We start from the raw sequence: 17,234 nt of genomic DNA, 5'->3' as shown, positions 1-17,234 counted from the left end.
GACTAGCAATCTGGTATTTGCGATGAAGTTCAGTTTCACATTTTTCGTCACTCTCACGGTTTGTATTGCCTGGAGCGAAAAGTACCATAAGCGTTCATTTTTGCAGCTACATGGACGTTCTGAATCGTTAATAAAAAAATGTTGTAAAACCAACAGAAAGCACAGACTGCTATAACTAGTCCTAGTTATATAACGATTTTAAGTATAATGATAAACTACTGCAAGGAATCGGTCCACCTGAGCAAACAGGATCGTAATGTTGACACTCAATAACGACACTGATATGGGCAGTTCCTGGACGGATAGCCCTCCTGCCCATCAAACAGACTGAGTGACTGTTCGTGTCATTTAGTGTTGTCTGACCATTGACAAAGTACAACTATTTTTTTAGGGCGCAAATTAAGTTAGGTAAATCTTTTTGCACAAAACTGAAGGGGCGACATTCCCCCCTCCCCCCGTGATGCCAGGCCTGTCCCCATCCTATTCCATAATGTCATTATATATTATACCATACAACAGTGACCGATCCTTACTAACTGCATGCGTTAAAATTGCACATCAGCTCATAGCAGGGGGCACATAGCCGCGATGTATTATCAATGTTAAATTTCAACCATAATATCGACAACATTAATAAACGCATACGTTGAGAAAATATCGAACCCAGCATATTTTCCGGTTATATACCACAATGCATTGCTAGTATTCGTTGGTCACCATTTTGGACACGTTTTTCAAACATAGAAGTATATCTGCAAATATCTCAGCAATCCTCTTTTGACGAGTAAGTATGAACAATAATAATACTATCTGAATACATACAGATCTTTCTTAATATTATTTTGATTAAAATAGTACGTGAATAAGCAAAAAAATGGCACATAAAATAGTGTGAATGGGGAAGATGACACAAAATCGTTTTGCCGTTTCTCTTATTCTTATTCTATGTTGTACTTTCAAACTTTGGGTAATTAGGACAGACTTAATTGCTCAACTGCTATGATGCAAGCCAAATTTTATACATTTATTTCAGCTTTGAGCTTAGTAAACTGTTCATTTTTTAGATTATACTAAAGAAGATATTAATCATCATTTATTTGGGAAGTAATATTATATAATTTTCTCCTAGCTGCGGAAGTCCCACCCTACATCAACAGAAAAAGAAATAAAGGAGCACGCAATGTGTTACTTGAAGAATGCATATGCAAGGCAGGGGGCCAGGAGATCTGGACTCTGAAAATAATAGGTTTTTGGTTCTAACTGTTAGGACAATTAGACAGGGTTTGCAAATAGTGGACAAAAATCGTCTTAACTTCCATTGTAATATTTTTTTTCTTGGAAATATAGAAGTTGTACATTTTAAAATGTATATTTGAATCAAAATGTGGTTTTGAGTTAGTGTGTTAATGTAATTAGTTTTGTGTTTGTCATTACTATACTGTATATTGCCATGTTACCAGAATTTGTAGCTGAAGTTTAAGACTAGTTGTGTTTTTTATGATTATTGCCCATATGTTGATTGTTGATTGATTGTATACAATGTATAATTTGAAATACGTATGTTTCAGGTGTGAATGTGTATTTTCAGAATAAATTTCTAAACCTAATCATTGGCTTGGTTTACTTGTTTCTACACCTATAAAATCTATCTTTGATGTATAATAGACCTCTAATGTTATCCGTATAATAGACCTCTAACCATATACGTATAATAGACGTCTAAAGTTATCCGTATAATAGACCTCTAACCATATACGTATAATCGACGTCTAAAGTTATACGTATAATAGACCTCTAACCATATACGTATAATAGACGTCTAAAGTTATACGTATAACAGACTTCTAACCATATACGTATAATAGACGTCTAAAGTTATACGTATAATAGACCTCTAACCATATACGTATAATAGTCCTCTAAAGTTATCCGTATAATAGACCTCTAAAGTTATCCGGAACTCCAACCATATATGTATAATAGTCCTCTAAATTTATCCGTATAATAGAACTCCAACCATTTATGTATAATGAACGTCTAAACATAGACGTATAATTGACGTATAACTTTAGACGTATATTAGAATTTCATTCTAGACGAATTGTAGACCACATTTAGACGTCTAAGTTATACGTTTAATAGACGTATATTATACGTCTTTTGCCCACTGGGCTCTCTTCACTGCCTTCGTCCCCGCTCTATTTCACTTCAGCCTTTCACTCTTGCTTCCTTCCAAAGAGGACGGAGGTGCGGGAGAAAGGGCGCTATAGAGGATCGCTGTGGAGAGCTGCTGCTGTGCTTTGACATCTGAGCTCTGTGGAAAACGATCTCAATACAATTCTGAAAAACGCGACTCTCCGAACGCCAGCCGAACAAGTCTCCACAGCCGAAGCGCTGTGTCTCTTTTCAGCTGGCGATAAACCTTTCCTCGATCCTTTGCGGACTTGTAAAACTGTTCCTGATCAGAATAAAAAACGCTCACGCTAATACACAAGCACCCGTGTCTCGCCAAAGCTGACAAATAAAGAGACGGACAAGCCGCACTGCACGTGTGAACAGGGGAATGAGCGAGCGAGCGGGGATAGGGCGCCACCTGCGCTTAAAAGCTTACAGCACCTGGTATTCCCAGGCGGTCTCCCATCCAAGTACTAACCAGGCCCATCCCTGTTTAGCTTCCGAGATCAGACGAGATCAGGTGTGCTCAAGGTGGTGTGGCCGTAAGCGAGCGCAAGGCTCGCTGGCACCCTTCTTATTGAGAGGACAGCTCCGTCACCTCTTTTACGACGCTTCTTTTTTTCCCTTGCGTTTTTCTCTTCTTCCCACGTTCTCTCTCTTCACTGCCTTCGTCCCCGCTCTATTTCACTTCAGCCTTTCACTCTTGCTTCCTTCCAAAGAGGACGGAGCTGCGGGAGAAAGGGCGCTATAGAGGATCGCTGTGGAGAGCTGCTGCTGTGCTTTGACATCTGAGCTCTGTGGAAAACGATCTCAATACAATTCTGAAAAACGCGACTCTCCGAACGCCAGCCGAACAAGTCTCCACAGCCGAAGCGCTGTGTCTCTTTTCAGCTGGCGATAAACCTTTCCTCGATCCTTTGCGGACTTGTAAAACTGTTCCTGATCAGAATAAAAAACGCTCACGCTAATACACAAGCACCCGTGTCTCGCCAAAGCTGACAAATAAAGAGACGGACAAGCCGCACTGCACGTGTGAACAGGGGAATGAGCGAGCGAGCGGGGATAGGGCGCCACCTGCGCTTAAAAGCTTACAGCACCTGGTATTCCCAGGCGGTCTCCCATCCAAGTACTAACCAGGCCCATCCCTGTTTAGATTCTGAGATCAGACGAGATCAGGCGTGCTCAAGGGGGTGTGGCCGTAAGCAAGAGCAAGGCTCGCTGGCACCCTTCTTATTGAGAGGACAGCTCCGTCACCTCTTTTACGACGCTGCTTTTTTCCCTTGCGTTTTTCTCTTCTTCCCACGTTCTCTCTCTTCACTGCCTTCGTCCCCGCTCTATTTCACTTCAGCCTTTCACTCTTGCTTCCTTCCAATGAGGACGGAGCTGCGGGAGAAAGGGCGCTATAGAGGATCGCTGTGGAGAGCTGCTGCTGTGCTTTGACATCTGAGCTCTGTGGAAAACGATCTCAATACAATTCTGAAAAACGCGACTCTCCGAACGCCAGCCGAACAAGTCTCCACAGCCGAAGCGCTGTGTCTCTTTTCAGCTGGCGATAAACCTTTCCTCGATCCTTTGCGGACTTGTAAAACTGTTCCTGATCAGAATAAAAAACGCTCACGCTAATACACAAGCACCCGTGTCTCGCCAAAGCTGACAAATAAAGAGACGGACAAGCCGCACTGCACGTGTGAACAGAGGAATGAGCGAGCGAGCGGGGATAGGGCGCCACCTGCGCTTAAAAGCTTACAGCACCTGGTATTCCCAGGCGGTCTCCCATCCAAGTACTAACCAGGCCCATCCCTGTTTAGCTTCCGAGATCAGACGAGATCAGGCGTGCTCAAGGTGGTGTGGCCGTAAGCGAGAGCAAGGCTCGCTGGCACCCTTCTTATTGAGAGGACAGCTCCGTCACCTCTTTTACGACGCTGCTTTTTTTCCCTTGCGTTTTTCTCTTCTTCCCACGTTCTCTCTCTTCACTGCCTTCGTCCCCGCTCTATTTCACTTCAGCCTTTCACTCTTGCTTCCTTCCAAAGAGGACGGAGCTGCGGGAGAAAGGGCGCTATAGAGGATCGCTGTGGAGAGCTGCTGCTGTGCTTTGACATCTGAGCTCTGTGGAAAACGATCTCAATACAATTCTGAAAAACGCGACTCTCCGAACGCCAGCCGAACAAGTCTCCACAGCCGAAGCGCTGTGTCTCTTTTCAGCTGGCGATAAACCTTTCCTCGATCCTTTGCGGACTTGTAAAACTGTTCCTGATCAGAATAAAAAACGCTCACGCTAATACACAAGCACCCGTGTCTCGCCAAAGCTGACAAATAAAGAGACGGACAAGCCGCACTGCACGTGTGAACAGGGGAATGAGCGAGCGAGCGGGGATAGGGCGCCTCCTGCGCTTAAAAGCTTACAGCACCTGGTATTCCCAGGCGGTCTCCCATCCAAGTACTAACCAGGCCCATCCCTGTTTAGCTTCCGAGATCAGACGAGATCAGGCGTGCTCAAGGGGGTGTGGCCGTAAGCAAGCGAAAGACTCGCTGGCACCCTTCTTATTGAGAGGACAGCTCCGTCACCTCTTTTACGACGCTGCTTTTTTTCTCTTGCGTTTTTCTCTTCTTCCCACGTTCTCTCTCTTCACTGCCTTCGTCCCCGCTCTATTTCACTTCAGCCTTTCACTCTTGCTTCCTTCCAATGAGGACGGAGCTGCGGGAGAAAGGGCGCTATAGAGGATCGCTGTGGAGAGCTGCTGCTGTGCTTTGACATCTGAGCTCTGTGGAAAACGATCTCAATACAATTCTGAAAAACGCGACTCTCCGAACGCCAGCCGAACAAGTCTCCATAGCCGAAGCGCTGTGTCTCTTTTCAGCTGGCGATAAACCTTTCTTCGATCCTTTGCGGACTTGTAAAACTGTTCCTGATCAGAATAAAAAACGCTCACGCTAATACACAAGCACCCGTGTCTCGCCAAAGCTGACAAATAAACAGACGGACAAGCCGCACTGCACGTGTGAACAGGGGAATGAGCGAGCGAGCGGGGATAGGGCGCCTCCTGCGCTTAAAAGCTTACAGCACCTGGTATTCCCAGGCGGTCTCCCATCCAAATACTAACCAGGCCCATCCCTGTTTAGCTTCCGAGATCAGACGAGATCAGGCGTGCTCAAGGTGGTGTGGCCGTAAGCGAGAGCGAGGCTCGCTGGCACCCTTCTTATTGAGAGGACAGCTCCGTCACCTCTTTTACGACGCTGCTTTTTTTCCCTTGCGTTTTTCTCTTCTTCCCACGTTCTCTCTCTTCACTGCCTTCGTCCCCGCTCTATTTCACTTCAGCCTTTCACTCTTGCTTCCTTCCAATGAGGACGGAGCTGCGGGAGAAAGGGCGCTATAGAGGATCGCTGTGGAGAGCTGCTGCTGTGCTTTGACATCTGAGCTCTGTGGAAAACGATCTCAATACAATTCTGAAAAACGCGACTCTCCGAACGCCAGCCGAACAAGTCTCCACAGCCGAAGCGCTGTGTCTCTTTTCAGCTGGCGAAAAACCTTTCCTCGATCCTTTGCGGACTTGTAAAACTGTTCCTGATCAGAATAAAAAACGCTCACGCTAATACACAAGCACCCGTGTCTCACCAAAGCTGACAAATAAACAGACGGACAAGCCGCACTGCACGTGTGAACAGGGGAATGAGCGAGCGAGCGGGGATAGGGCGCCTCCTGCGCATAAAAGCTTACAGCACCTGGTACTCCCAGGCGGTCTCCCATCCAAGTACTAACCAAGCCCATCCCTGTTTAGCTTCCGAGATCAGACGAGATCAGGCGTGCTCAAGGGGGTGTGGCCATAAGCAAGAGCAAGGCTCGCTGGCACCCTTCTTATTGAGAGGACAGCTCCGTCACCTCTTTTACGACGCTGCTTTTTTCCCTTGCGTTTTTCTCTTCTTCCCACGTTCTCTCTCTTCACTGCCTTCGTCCCCGCTCTATTTCACTTCAGCCTTTCACTCTTGCTTCCTTCCAATGAGGACGGAGCTGCGGGAGAAAGGGCGCTATAGAGGATCGCTGTGGAGAGCTGCTGCTGTGCTTTGACATCTGAGCTCTGTGGAAAACGATCTCAATACAATTCTGAAAAACGCGACTCTCCGAACGCCAGCCGAACAAGTCTCCACAGCCGAAGCGCTGTGTCTCTTTTCAGCTGGCGATAAACCTTTCTTCGATCCTTTGCGGACTTGTAAAACTGTTCCTGATCAGAATAAAAAACGCTCACGCTAATACACAAGCACCCGTGTCTCGCCAAAGCTGACAAATAAAGAGACGGACAAGCCGCACTGCACGTGTGAACAGGGGAATGAGCGAGCGAGCGGGGATAGGGCGCCACCTGCGCTTAAAAGCTTACAGCACCTGGTATTCCCAGGCGGTCTCCCATCCAAGTACTAACCAGGCCCATCCCTGTTTAGCTTCCGAGATCAGACGAGATCAGGCGTGCTCAAGGTGGTGTGGCCGTAAGCGAGAGCAAGGCTCGCTGGCACCCTTCTTATTGAGAGGACAGCTCCGTCACCTCTTTTACGACGCTGCTTTTTTTCCCTTGCGTTTTTCTCTTCTTCCCACGTTCTCTCTCTTCACTGCCTTCGTCCCCGCTCTATTTCACTTCAGCCTTTCACTCTTGCTTCCTTCCAAAGAGGACGGAGCTGCGGGAGAAAGGGCGCTATAGAGGATCGCTGTGGAGAGCTGCTGCTGTGCTTTGACATCTGAGCTCTGTGGAAAACGATCTCAATACAATTCTGAAAAACGCGACTCTCCGAACGCCAGCCGAACAAGTCTCCACAGCCGAAGCGCTGTGTCTCTTTTCAGCTGGCGATAAACCTTTCCTCGATCCTTTGCGGACTTGTAAAACTGTTCCTGATCAGAATAAAAAACGCTCACGCTAATACACAAGCACCCGTGTCTCGCCAAAGCTGACAAATAAAGAGACGGACAAGCCGCACTGCACGTGTGAACAGGGGAATGAGCGAGCGAGCGGGGATAGGGCGCCTCCTGCGCTTAAAAGCTTACAGCACCTGGTATTCCCAGGCGGTCTCCCATCCAAGTACTAACCAGGCCCATCCCTGTTTAGCTTCCGAGATCAGACGAGATCAGGCGTGCACAAGGGGGTGTGGCCGAAAGCGAGCGAAAGACTCGCTGGCACCCTTCTTATTGAGAGGACAGCTCCGTCACCTCTTTTACGACGCTGCTTTTTTTCTCTTGCGTTTTTCTCTTCTTCCCACGTTCTCTCTCTTCACTGCCTTCGTCCCCGCTCTATTTCACTTCAGCCTTTCACTCTTGCTTCCTTCCAATGAGGACGGAGCTGCGGGAGAAAGGGCGCTATAGAGGATCGCTGTGGAGAGCTGCTGCTGTGCTTTGACATCTGAGCTCTGTGGAAAACGATCTCAATACAATTCTGAAAAACGCGACTCTCCGAACGCCAGCCGAACAAGTCTCCATAGCCGAAGCGCTGTGTCTCTTTTCAGCTGGCGATAAACCTTTCTTCGATCCTTTGCGGACTTGTAAAACTGTTCCTGATCAGAATAAAAAACGCTCACGCTAATACACAAGCACCCGTGTCTCGCCAAAGCTGACAAATAAACAGACGGACAAGCCGCACTGCACGTGTGAACAGGGGAATGAGCGAGCGAGCGGGGATAGGGCGCCTCCTGCGCTTAAAAGCTTACAGCACCTGGTATTCCCAGGCGGTCTCCCATCCAAATACTAACCAGGCCCATCCCTGTTTAGCTTCCGAGATCAGACGAGATCAGGCGTGCTCAAGGTGGTGTGGCCGTAAGCGAGAGCGAGGCTCGCTGGCACCCTTCTTATTGAGAGGACAGCTCCGTCACCTCTTTTACGACGCTGCTTTTTTCCCTTGCGTTTTTCTCTTCTTCCCACGTTCTCTCTCTTCACTGCCTTCGTCCCCGCTCTATTTCACTTCAGCCTTTCACTCTTGCTTCCTTCCAATGAGGACGGAGCTGCGGGAGAAAGGGCGCTATAGAGGATCGCTGTGGAGAGCTGCTGCTGTGCTTTGACATCTGAGCTCTGTGGAAAACGATCTCAATACAATTCTGAAAAACGCGACTCTCCGAACGCCAGCCGAACAAGTCTCCACAGCCGAAGCGCTGTGTCTCTTTTCAGCTGGCGATAAACCTTTCCTCGATCCTTTGCGGACTTGTAAAACTGTTCCTGATCAGAATAAAAAACGCTCACGCTAATACACAAGCACCCGTGTCTCACCAAAGCTGACAAATAAACAGACGGACAAGCCGCACTGCACGTGTGAACAGGGGAATGAGCGAGCGAGCGGGGATAGGGCGCCTCCTGCGCATAAAAGCTTACAGCACCTGGTACTCCCAGGCGGTCTCCCATCCAAGTACTAACCAAGCCCATCCCTGTTTAGCTTCCGAGATCAGACGAGATCAGGCGTGCTCAAGGGGGTGTGGCCATAAGCAAGAGCAAGGCTCGCTGGCACCCTTCTTATTGAGAGGACAGCTCCGTCACCTCTTTTACGACGCTGCTTTTTTTCCCTTGCGTTTTTCTCTTCTTCCCACGTTCTCTCTCTTCACTGCCTTTGTCCCCGCTCTATTTCACTTCAGCCTTTCACTCTTGCTTCCTTCCAATGAGGACGGAGCTGCGGGAGAAAGGGCGCTATAGAGGATCGCTGTGGAGAGCTGCTGCTGTGCTTTGACATCTGAGCTCTGTGGAAAACGATCTCAATACAATTCTGAAAAACGCGACTCTCCGAACGCCAGCCGAACAAGTCTCCACAGCCGAAGCGCTGTGTCTCTTTTCAGCTGGCGATAAACCTTTCCTCGATCCTTTGCGGACTTGTAAAACTGTTCCTGATCAGAATAAAAAACGCTCACGCTAATACACAAGCACCCGTGTCTCGCCAAAGCTGACAAATAAACAGACGGACAAGCCGCACTGCACGTGTGAACAGGGGAATGAGCGAGCGAGCGGGGATAGGGCGCCTCCTGCGCTTAAAAGCTTACAGCACCTGGTATTCCCAGGCGGTCTCCCATCCAAGTACTAACCAGGCCCATCCCTGTTTAGATTCTGAGATCAGACAAGATCAGGCGTGCTCAAGGGGGTGTGGCCGTAAGCGAGAGCAAGGCTCGCTGGCACCCTTCTTATTGAGAGGACAGCTCCGTCACCTCTTTTACGACGCTGCTTTTTTCCCTTGCGTTTTTCTCTTATTCCCACGTTCTCTCTCTTCACTGCCTTCGTCCCCGCTCTATTTCACTTCAGCCTTTCACTCTTGCTTCCTTCCAATGAGGACGGAGCTGCGGGAGAAAGGGCGCTATAGAGGATCGCTGTGGAGAGCTGCTGCTGTGCTTTGACATCTGAGCTCTGTGGAAAACGATCTCAATACAATTCTGAAAAACGCGACTCTCCGAACGCCAGCCGAACAAGTCTCCACAGCCGAAGCGCTGTGTCTCTTTTCAGCTGGCGATAAACCTTTCTTCGATCCTTTGCGGACTTGTAAAACTGTTCCTGATCAGAATAAAAAACGCTCACGCTAATACACAAGCACCCGTGTCTCGCCAAAGCTGACAAATAAAGAGACGGACAAGCCGCACTGCACGTGTGAACAGGGGAATGAGCGAGCGAGCGGGGATAGGGCGCCACCTGCGCTTAAAAGCTTACAGCACCTGGTATTCCCAGGCGGTCTCCCATCCAAGTACTAACCAGGCCCATCCCTATTTAGCTTCCGAGATCAGACGAGATCAGGCGTGCTCAAGGTGGTGTGGCCGTAAGCAAGAGCAGGGCTCGCTGGCACCCTTCTTATTGAGAGGACAGCTCCGTCACCTCTTTTACGACGCTGCTTTTTTTCCCTTGCGTTTTTCACTTCTTCCCACGTTCTCTCTCTTCACTGCCTTCGTCCCCGCTCTATTTCACTTCAGCCTTTCACTCTTGCTTCCTTCCAATGAGGACGGAGCTGCGGGAGAAAGGGCGCTATAGAGGATCGCTGTGGAGAGCTGCTGCTGTGCTTTGACATCTGAGCTCTGTGGAAAACGATCTCAATACAATTCTGAAAAACGCGACTCTCCGAACGCCAGCCGAACAAGTCTCCACAGCCGAAGCGCTGTGTCTCTTTTCAGCTGGCGATAAACCTTTCCTCGATCCTTTGCAGACTTGTTAAACTGTTCCTGATCAGAATAAAAAACGCTCACGCTAATACACAAGCACCCGTGTCTCGCCAAAGCTGACAAATAAACAGACGGACAAGCCGCACTGCACGTGTGAACAGGGGAATGAGCGAGCGAGCGGGGATAGGGCGCCTCCTGCGCTTAAAAGCTTACAGCACCTGGTATTCCCAGGGGGTCTCCCATCCAAGTACTAACCAGGCCCATCCCTGTTTAGCTTCCGAGATCAGACGAGATCAGGCGTGCTCAAGGGGGTGTGGCCGTAAGCAAGAGCAAGGCTCGCTGGCACCCTTCTTATTGAGAGGACATCTCCGTCACCTCTTTTACGACGCTGCTTTTTTTCCCTTGCGTTTTTCTCTTCTTCCCACGTTCTCTCTCTTCACTGCCTTCATCCCCGCTCTATTTCACTTCAGCCTTTCACTCTTGCTTCCTTCCAATGAGGACGGAGCTGCGGGAGAAAGGGCGCTATAGAGGATCGCTGTGGAGAGCTGCTGCTGTGCTTTGACATCTGAGCTCTGAGGAAAACGATCTCAATACAATTCTGAGAAACGCGACTCTCCGAACGCCAGCCGAACAAGTCTCCACAGCCGAAGCGCTGTGTCTCTTTTCAGCTGGCGATAAACCTTTCCTCGATCCTTTGCGGACTTGTAAAACTGTTCCTGATCAGAATAAAAAACGCTCACGCTAATACACAAGCACCCGTGTCTCGCCAAAGCTGACAAATAAAGAGACGGACAAGCCGCACTGCACGTGTGAACAGGGGAATGAGCGAGCGAGCGGGGATAGGGCGCCTCCTGCGCTTAAAAGCTTACAGCACCTGGTATTCCCAGGCGGTCTCCCATCCAAGTACTAACCAGGCCCATCCCTGTTTAGCTTCCGAGATCAGACGAGATCAGGCGTGCTCAAGGGGGTGTGGCCGTAAGCGAGAGCAAGGCTCGCTGGCACCCTTCTTATTGAGAGGACAGCTCCGTCACCTCTTTTACGACGCTGCTTTTTTCCCTTGCGTTTTTCTCTTCTTCCCACGTTCTCTCTCTTCACTGCCTTCGTCCCCGCTCTATTTCACTTCAGCCTTTCACTCTTGCTTTCTTCCAATGAGGACGGAGCTGCGGGAGAAAGGGCGCTATAGAGGATCGCTGTGGAGAGCTGCTGCTGTGCTTTGACATCTGAGCTCTGTGGAAAACGATCTCAATACAATTCTGAAAAACGCGACTCTCCGAACGCCAGCCGAACAAGTCTCCACAGCCGAAGCGCTGTGTCTCTTTTCAGCTGGCGATAAACCTTTCCTCGATCCTTTGCGGACTTGTAAAACTGTTCCTGATCAGAATAAAAAACGCTCACGCTAATACACAAGCACCCGTGTCTCACCAAAGCTGACAAATAAACAGACGGACAAGCCGCACTGCACGTGTGAACAGGGGAATGAGCGAGCGAGCGGGGATAGGGCGCCTCCTGCGCTTAAAAGCTTACAGCACCTGGTACTCCCAGGCGGTCTCTCATCCAAGTACTAACCAAGCCCATCCCTGTTTAGCTTCCGAGATCAGACGAGATCAGGCGTGCTCAAGGGGGTGTGGCCATAAGTGAGAACAAGGCTCGCTGGCACCCTTCTTATTGAGAGGACAGCTCCGTCACCTCTTTTACGACGCTGCTTTTTTTCCCTTGCGTTTTTCTCTTCTTCCCACGTTCTCTCTCTTCACTGCCTTCGTCCCCGCTCTATTTCACTTCAGCCTTTCACTCTTGCTTCCTTCCAATGAGGACGGAGCTGCGGGAGAAAGGGCGCTATAGAGGATCGCTGTGGAGAGCTGCTGCTGTGCTTTGACATCTGAGCTCTGTGGAAAACGATCTCAATACAATTCTGAAAAACGCGACTCTCCGAACGCCAGCCGAACAAGTCTCCACAGCCGAAGCGCTGTGTCTCTTTTCAGCTGGCGATAAACCTTTCTTCGATTCTTTGCGGACTTGTTAAACTGTTCCTGATCAGAATAAAAAACGCTCACGCTAATACACAAGCACCCGTGTCTCGCCAAAGCTGACAAATAAACAGACGGACAAGCCGCACTGCACGTGTGAACAGGGGAATGAGCGAGCGAGCGGGGATAGGGCGCCTCCTGCGCTTAAAAGCTTACAGCACCTGGTATTCCCAGGCGGTCTCCCATCCAAGTACTAACCAGGCCCATCCCTGTTTAGCTTCCGAGATCAGACGAGATCAGGCGTGCTCAAGGGGGTGTGGCCGTAAGCGAGAGCAAGGCTCGCTGGCACCCTTCTTATTGAGAGGACAGCTCCGTCACCTCTTTTACGACGCTGCTTTTTTCCCTTGCGTTTTTCTCTTCTTCCCACGTTCTCTCTCTTCACTGCCTTCGTCCCCGCTCTATTTCACTTCAGCCTTTCACTCTTGCTTTCTTCCAATGAGGACGGAGCTGCGGGAGAAAGGGCGCTATAGAGGATCGCTGTGGAGAGCTGCTGCTGTGCTTTGACATCTGAGCTCTGTGGAAAACGATCTCAATACAATTCTGAAAAACGCGACTCTCCGAACGCCAGCCGAACAAGTCTCCACAGCCGAAGCGCTGTGTCTCTTTTCAGCTGGCGATAAACCTTTCCTCGATCCTTTGCGGACTTGTAAAACTGTTCCTGATCAGAATAAAAAACGCTCACGCTAATACACAAGCACCCGTGTCTCACCAAAGCTGACAAATAAACAGACGGACAAGCCGCACTGCACGTGTGAACAGGGGAATGAGCGAGCGAGCGGGGATAGGGCGCCTCCTGCGCTTAAAAGCTTACAGCACCTGGTACTCCCAGGCGGTCTCTCATCCAAGTACTAACCAAGCCCATCCCTGTTTAGCTTCCGAGATCAGACGAGATCAGGCGTGCTCAAGGGGGTGTGGCCATAAGCGAGAGCAAGGCTCGCTGGCACCCTTCTTATTGAGAGGACAGCTCCGTCACCTCTTTTACGACGCTGCTTTTTTTCCCTTGCGTTTTTCTCTTCTTCCCACGTTCTCTCTCTTCACTGCCTTCGTCCCCACTCTATTTCACTTCAGCCTTTCACTCTTGCTTCCTTCCAATGAGGACGGAGCTGCGGGAGAAAGGGCGCTATAGAGGATCGCTGTGGAGAGCTGCTGCTGTGCTTTGACATCTGAGCTCTGTGGAAAACGATCTCAATACAATTCTGAAAAACGCGACTCTCCGAACGCCAGCCGAACAAGTCTCCACAGCCGAAGCGCTGTGTCTCTTTTCAGCTGGCGATAAACCTTTCCTCGATCCTTTGCGGACTTGTAAAACTGTTCCTGATCAGAATAAAAAACGCTCACGCTAATACACAAGCACCCGTGTCTCGCCAAAGCTGACAAATAAAGAGACGGACAAGCCGCACTGCACGTGTGAACAGGGGAATGAGCGAGCGAGCGGGGATAGGGCGCCACCTGCGCTTAAAAGCTTACAGCACCTGGTATTCCCAGGCGGTCTCCCATCCAAGTACTAACCAGGCCCATCCCTGTTTAGCTTCCGAGATCAGACGAGATCAGGCGTGCTCAAGGTGGTGTGGCCGTAAGCGAGAGCAAGGCTCGCTGGCACCCTTCTTATTGAGAGGACAGCTCCGTCACCTCTTTTACGACGCTGCTTTTTTTCCCTTGCGTTTTTCTCTTCTTCCCACGTTCTCTCTCTTCACTGCCTTCGTCCCCGCTCTATTTCACTTCAGCCTTTCACTCTTGCTTCCTTCCAAAGAGGACGGAGCTGCGGGAGAAAGGGCGCTATAGAGGATCGCTGTGGAGAGCTGCTGCTGTGCTTTGACATCTGAGCTCTGTGGAAAACGATCTCAATACAATTCTGAAAAACGCGACTCTCCGAACGCCAGCCGAACAAGTCTCCACAGCCGAAGCGCTGTGTCTCTTTTCAGCTGGCGATAAACCTTTCCTCGATCCTTTGCGGACTTGTAAAACTGTTCCTGATCAGAATAAAAAACGCTCACGCTAATACACAAGCACCCGTGTCTCGCCAAAGCTGACAAATAAAGAGACGGACAAGCCGAACTGCACGTGTGAACAGGGGAATGAGCGAGCGAGCGGGGATAGGGCGCCTCCTGCGCTTAAAAGCTTACAGCACCTGGTATTCCCAGGCGGTCTCCCATCCAAGTACTAACCAGGCCCATCCCTGTTTAGCTTCCGAGATCAGACGAGATCAGGCGTGCTCAAGGGGGTGTGGCCGTAAGCGAGCGAAAGGCTCGCTGGCACCCTTCTTATTGAGAGGACAGCTCCGTCACCTCTTTTACGACGCTGCTTTTTTTCTCTTGCGTTTTTCTCTTCTTCCCACGTTCTCTCTCTTCACTGCCTTCGTCCCCGCTCTATTTCACTTCAGCCTTTCACTCTTGCTTCCTTCCAATGAGGACGGAGCTGCGGGAGAAAGGGCGCTATAGAGGATCGCTGTGGAGAGCTGCTGCTGTGCTTTGACATCTGAGCTCTGTGGAAAACGATCTCAATACAATTCTGAAAAACGCGACTCTCCGAACGCCAGCCGAACAAGTCTCCACAGCCGAAGCGCTGTGTCTCTTTTCAGCTGGCGATAAACCTTTCCTCGATTCTTTGCGGACTTGTTAAACTGTTCCTGATCAGAATAAAAAACGCTCACGCTAATACACAAGCACCCGTGTCTCGCCAAAGCTGACAAATAAACAGACGGACAAGCCGCACTGCACGTGTGAACAGGGGAATGAGCGAGCGAGCGGGGATAGGGCGCCTCCTGCACTTAAAAGCTTGCAGCACCTGGTATTCCCAGGCGGTCTCCCATCCAAGTACTAACCAGGCCCATCCCTGTTTAGCTTCCGAGATCAGACGAGATCAGGCATGCTCAAGGGAGTGTGGCCGTAAGCGAGAGCAAGGTTCGCTGGCACCCTTCTTATTGAGAGGACAGCTCCGTCACCTCTTTTTCGACGCTGCTTTTTTTCCCTTGCGTTTTTCTCTTCTTCCCACGTTCTCTCTCTTCACTGCCTTCGTCCCCGCTCTATTTCACTTCAGCCTTTCACTCTTGCTTCCTTCCAATGAGGACGGAGCTGCGGGAGAAAGGGCGCTATAGAGGATCGCTGTGGAGAGCTGCTGCTGTGCTTTGACATCTGAGCTCTGTGGAAAACGATCTCAATACAATTCTGAAAAACGCGACTCTCCGAACGCCAGCCGAACAAGTCTCCACAGCCGAAGCGCTGTGTCTCTTTTCAGCTGGCGATAAACCTTTCCTCGATTCTTTGCGGACTTGTTAAACTGTTCCTGATCAGAATAAAAAACGCTCACGCTAATACACAAGCACCCGTGTCTCGCCAAAGCTGACAAATAAACAGACGGACAAGCCGCACTGCACGTGTGAACAGGGGAATGAGCGAGCGAGCGGGGATAGGGCGCCTCCTGCACTTAAAAGCTTGCAGCACCTGGTATTCCCAGGCGGTCTCCCATCCAAGTACTAACCAGGCCCATCCCTGTTTAGCTTCCGAGATCAGACGAGATCAGGCGTGCTCAAGGGAGTGTGGCCGTAAGCGAGAGCAAGGTTCGCTGGCACCCTTCTTATTGAGAGGACAGCTCCGTCACCTCTTTTTCGACGCTGCTTTTTTTCCCTTGCGTTTTTCTCTTCTTCCCACGTTCTCTCTCTTCACTGCCTTCGTCCCCGCTCTATTTCACTTCAGCCTTTCACTTTTGCTTCCTTCCAATGAGGACGGAGCTGTGGGAGAAAGGGCGCTATAGAGGATCGCTGTGGAGAGCTGCTGCTGTGCTTTGACATCTGAGCTCTGTGGAAAACGATCTCAATAAAATTCTGAAAAACGCGACTCTCCGAACGCCAGCCGAACAAGTCTCCACAGCCGAAGCGCTGTGTCTCTTTTCAGCTGGCGATAAACCTTTCCTCGATCCTTTGCGGACTTGTAAAACTGTTCCTGATCAGAATAAAAAACGCTCACGCTAATACACAAGCACCCGTGTCTCGCCAAAGCTGACAAATAAACAGACGGACAAGCTGCACTGCACGTGTGAACAGGGGAATGAGCGAGCGAGCAGGGATAGGGCGCCTCCTGCGCTTAAAAGCTTACAGCACCTGGTATTCCCAGGCGGTCTCCCATCCAAGTACTAACCAGGCCCATCCCTGTTTAGCTTCCGAGATCAGACGAGATCAGGCGTGCTCAAGGGGGTGTGGCCGTAAGCGAGCGCAAGGCTCGCTGGCACCCTTCTTATTGAGAGGACAGCTCCGTCACGTCTTTTACGACGCTGCTTTTTTTCCCTTGCGTTTTTCTCTTCTTCCCACGTTCTCTCTCTTCACTGCCTTCATCCCCGCTCTATTTCACTTCAGCCTTTCACTCTTGCTTCCTTCCAATGAGGACGGAGCTGCGGGAGAAAGGGTGCTATAGAGGATCGCTGTGGAGAGCTGCTGCTGTGCTTTGACATCTGAGCTCTGTGGAAAACGATCTCAATACAATTCTGAAAAACGCGACTCTCCGAACGCCAGCCGAACAAGTCTCCACAGCCGAAGCGCTGTGTCTCTTTTCAGCTGGCGATAAACCTTTCCTCGATCCTTTGCGGACTTGTTAAACTGTTCCTGATCAGAATAAAAAACGCTCACGCTAATACATAAGCACCCGTGTCTCGCCAAAGCTGACAAATAAACAGACGGACAAGCCGCACTGCACGTGTGAACAGGGGAATGAGCGAGCGAGCGGGGATAGGGCGCCTCCTGCGCTTAAAAGCTTACAGCACCTGGTATTCCCAGGCGGTCTCCAATCCAAGTACTAACCAGGCCCATCCCTGTTTAGCTTCCGAGATCAGACGAGATCAGGCGTGCTCAAGGGGGTGTGGCCGTAAGCGAGAGCAAGGCTCGCTGGCACCCTTCTTATTGAGAGGACAGCTCCGTCACCTCTTTTACGACGCTGCTTTTTTTCCCTTGCGTTT

General features: G+C 50.0%; 1 protein-coding gene, 18 non-coding genes and 5 pseudogenes across 19 annotated transcripts in view; all 24 read right to left on the bottom strand.

The window, feature by feature from the left end:
• LOC138242514 (zinc finger protein 135-like) overlaps positions 1-17,234 on the bottom strand; it is a 446,217-nt gene that overhangs the window by 295,878 nt on the left and 133,105 nt on the right. The gene's annotated exons all lie outside the window — the stretch shown is intronic.
• Positions 2,605-2,723, bottom strand: LOC138216123 (5S ribosomal RNA). The gene has a single exon (XR_011179835.1). It is a non-coding gene; the product is annotated as a 5S ribosomal RNA (ribosomal RNA).
• On the bottom strand, positions 3,261-3,379 carry LOC138216542 (5S ribosomal RNA). The gene has a single exon (XR_011180254.1). It is a non-coding gene; the product is annotated as a 5S ribosomal RNA (ribosomal RNA).
• Positions 3,916-4,034, bottom strand: LOC138244541 (5S ribosomal RNA). The gene has a single exon (XR_011193156.1). It is a non-coding gene; the product is annotated as a 5S ribosomal RNA (ribosomal RNA).
• On the bottom strand, positions 4,572-4,690 carry LOC138243986 (5S ribosomal RNA). The gene has a single exon (XR_011192600.1). It is a non-coding gene; the product is annotated as a 5S ribosomal RNA (ribosomal RNA).
• On the bottom strand, positions 5,228-5,346 carry LOC138245028 (5S ribosomal RNA). Its single transcript, XR_011193644.1, has one exon. It is a non-coding gene; the product is annotated as a 5S ribosomal RNA (ribosomal RNA).
• LOC138217386 (5S ribosomal RNA) lies at positions 5,884-6,002 on the bottom strand. The gene has a single exon (XR_011181098.1). It is a non-coding gene; the product is annotated as a 5S ribosomal RNA (ribosomal RNA).
• Positions 6,539-6,657, bottom strand: LOC138244530 (5S ribosomal RNA). Its single transcript, XR_011193145.1, has one exon. It is a non-coding gene; the product is annotated as a 5S ribosomal RNA (ribosomal RNA).
• Positions 7,195-7,313, bottom strand: LOC138216916 (5S ribosomal RNA). Its single transcript, XR_011180629.1, has one exon. It is a non-coding gene; the product is annotated as a 5S ribosomal RNA (ribosomal RNA).
• LOC138245026 (5S ribosomal RNA) lies at positions 7,851-7,969 on the bottom strand. The gene has a single exon (XR_011193642.1). It is a non-coding gene; the product is annotated as a 5S ribosomal RNA (ribosomal RNA).
• On the bottom strand, positions 8,506-8,624 carry LOC138217385 (5S ribosomal RNA). The gene has a single exon (XR_011181097.1). It is a non-coding gene; the product is annotated as a 5S ribosomal RNA (ribosomal RNA).
• LOC138217866 (5S ribosomal RNA) lies at positions 9,162-9,280 on the bottom strand (annotated as a pseudogene).
• LOC138244864 (5S ribosomal RNA) lies at positions 9,817-9,935 on the bottom strand. Its single transcript, XR_011193479.1, has one exon. It is a non-coding gene; the product is annotated as a 5S ribosomal RNA (ribosomal RNA).
• Positions 10,473-10,591, bottom strand: LOC138244727 (5S ribosomal RNA). The gene has a single exon (XR_011193342.1). It is a non-coding gene; the product is annotated as a 5S ribosomal RNA (ribosomal RNA).
• On the bottom strand, positions 11,129-11,247 carry LOC138243985 (5S ribosomal RNA). Its single transcript, XR_011192599.1, has one exon. It is a non-coding gene; the product is annotated as a 5S ribosomal RNA (ribosomal RNA).
• Positions 11,784-11,902, bottom strand: LOC138218695 (5S ribosomal RNA; annotated as a pseudogene).
• On the bottom strand, positions 12,440-12,558 carry LOC138243983 (5S ribosomal RNA). Its single transcript, XR_011192597.1, has one exon. It is a non-coding gene; the product is annotated as a 5S ribosomal RNA (ribosomal RNA).
• On the bottom strand, positions 13,095-13,213 carry LOC138218435 (5S ribosomal RNA; annotated as a pseudogene).
• LOC138244519 (5S ribosomal RNA) lies at positions 13,751-13,869 on the bottom strand. Its single transcript, XR_011193134.1, has one exon. It is a non-coding gene; the product is annotated as a 5S ribosomal RNA (ribosomal RNA).
• On the bottom strand, positions 14,407-14,525 carry LOC138243982 (5S ribosomal RNA). Its single transcript, XR_011192595.1, has one exon. It is a non-coding gene; the product is annotated as a 5S ribosomal RNA (ribosomal RNA).
• On the bottom strand, positions 15,063-15,181 carry LOC138218152 (5S ribosomal RNA; annotated as a pseudogene).
• LOC138217724 (5S ribosomal RNA) lies at positions 15,719-15,837 on the bottom strand (annotated as a pseudogene).
• LOC138243981 (5S ribosomal RNA) lies at positions 16,375-16,493 on the bottom strand. Its single transcript, XR_011192594.1, has one exon. It is a non-coding gene; the product is annotated as a 5S ribosomal RNA (ribosomal RNA).
• On the bottom strand, positions 17,031-17,149 carry LOC138217622 (5S ribosomal RNA). The gene has a single exon (XR_011181334.1). It is a non-coding gene; the product is annotated as a 5S ribosomal RNA (ribosomal RNA).

This window comes from Lepisosteus oculatus, chromosome 14, assembly GCF_040954835.1.
Source record: "Lepisosteus oculatus isolate fLepOcu1 chromosome 14, fLepOcu1.hap2, whole genome shotgun sequence".
NCBI lineage: Eukaryota > Metazoa > Chordata > Actinopteri > Semionotiformes > Lepisosteidae > Lepisosteus > Lepisosteus oculatus.
The sequence above is the reverse complement of the archived record's forward strand: the minus strand, read 5'-3'. Positions and strand labels throughout refer to the sequence as shown.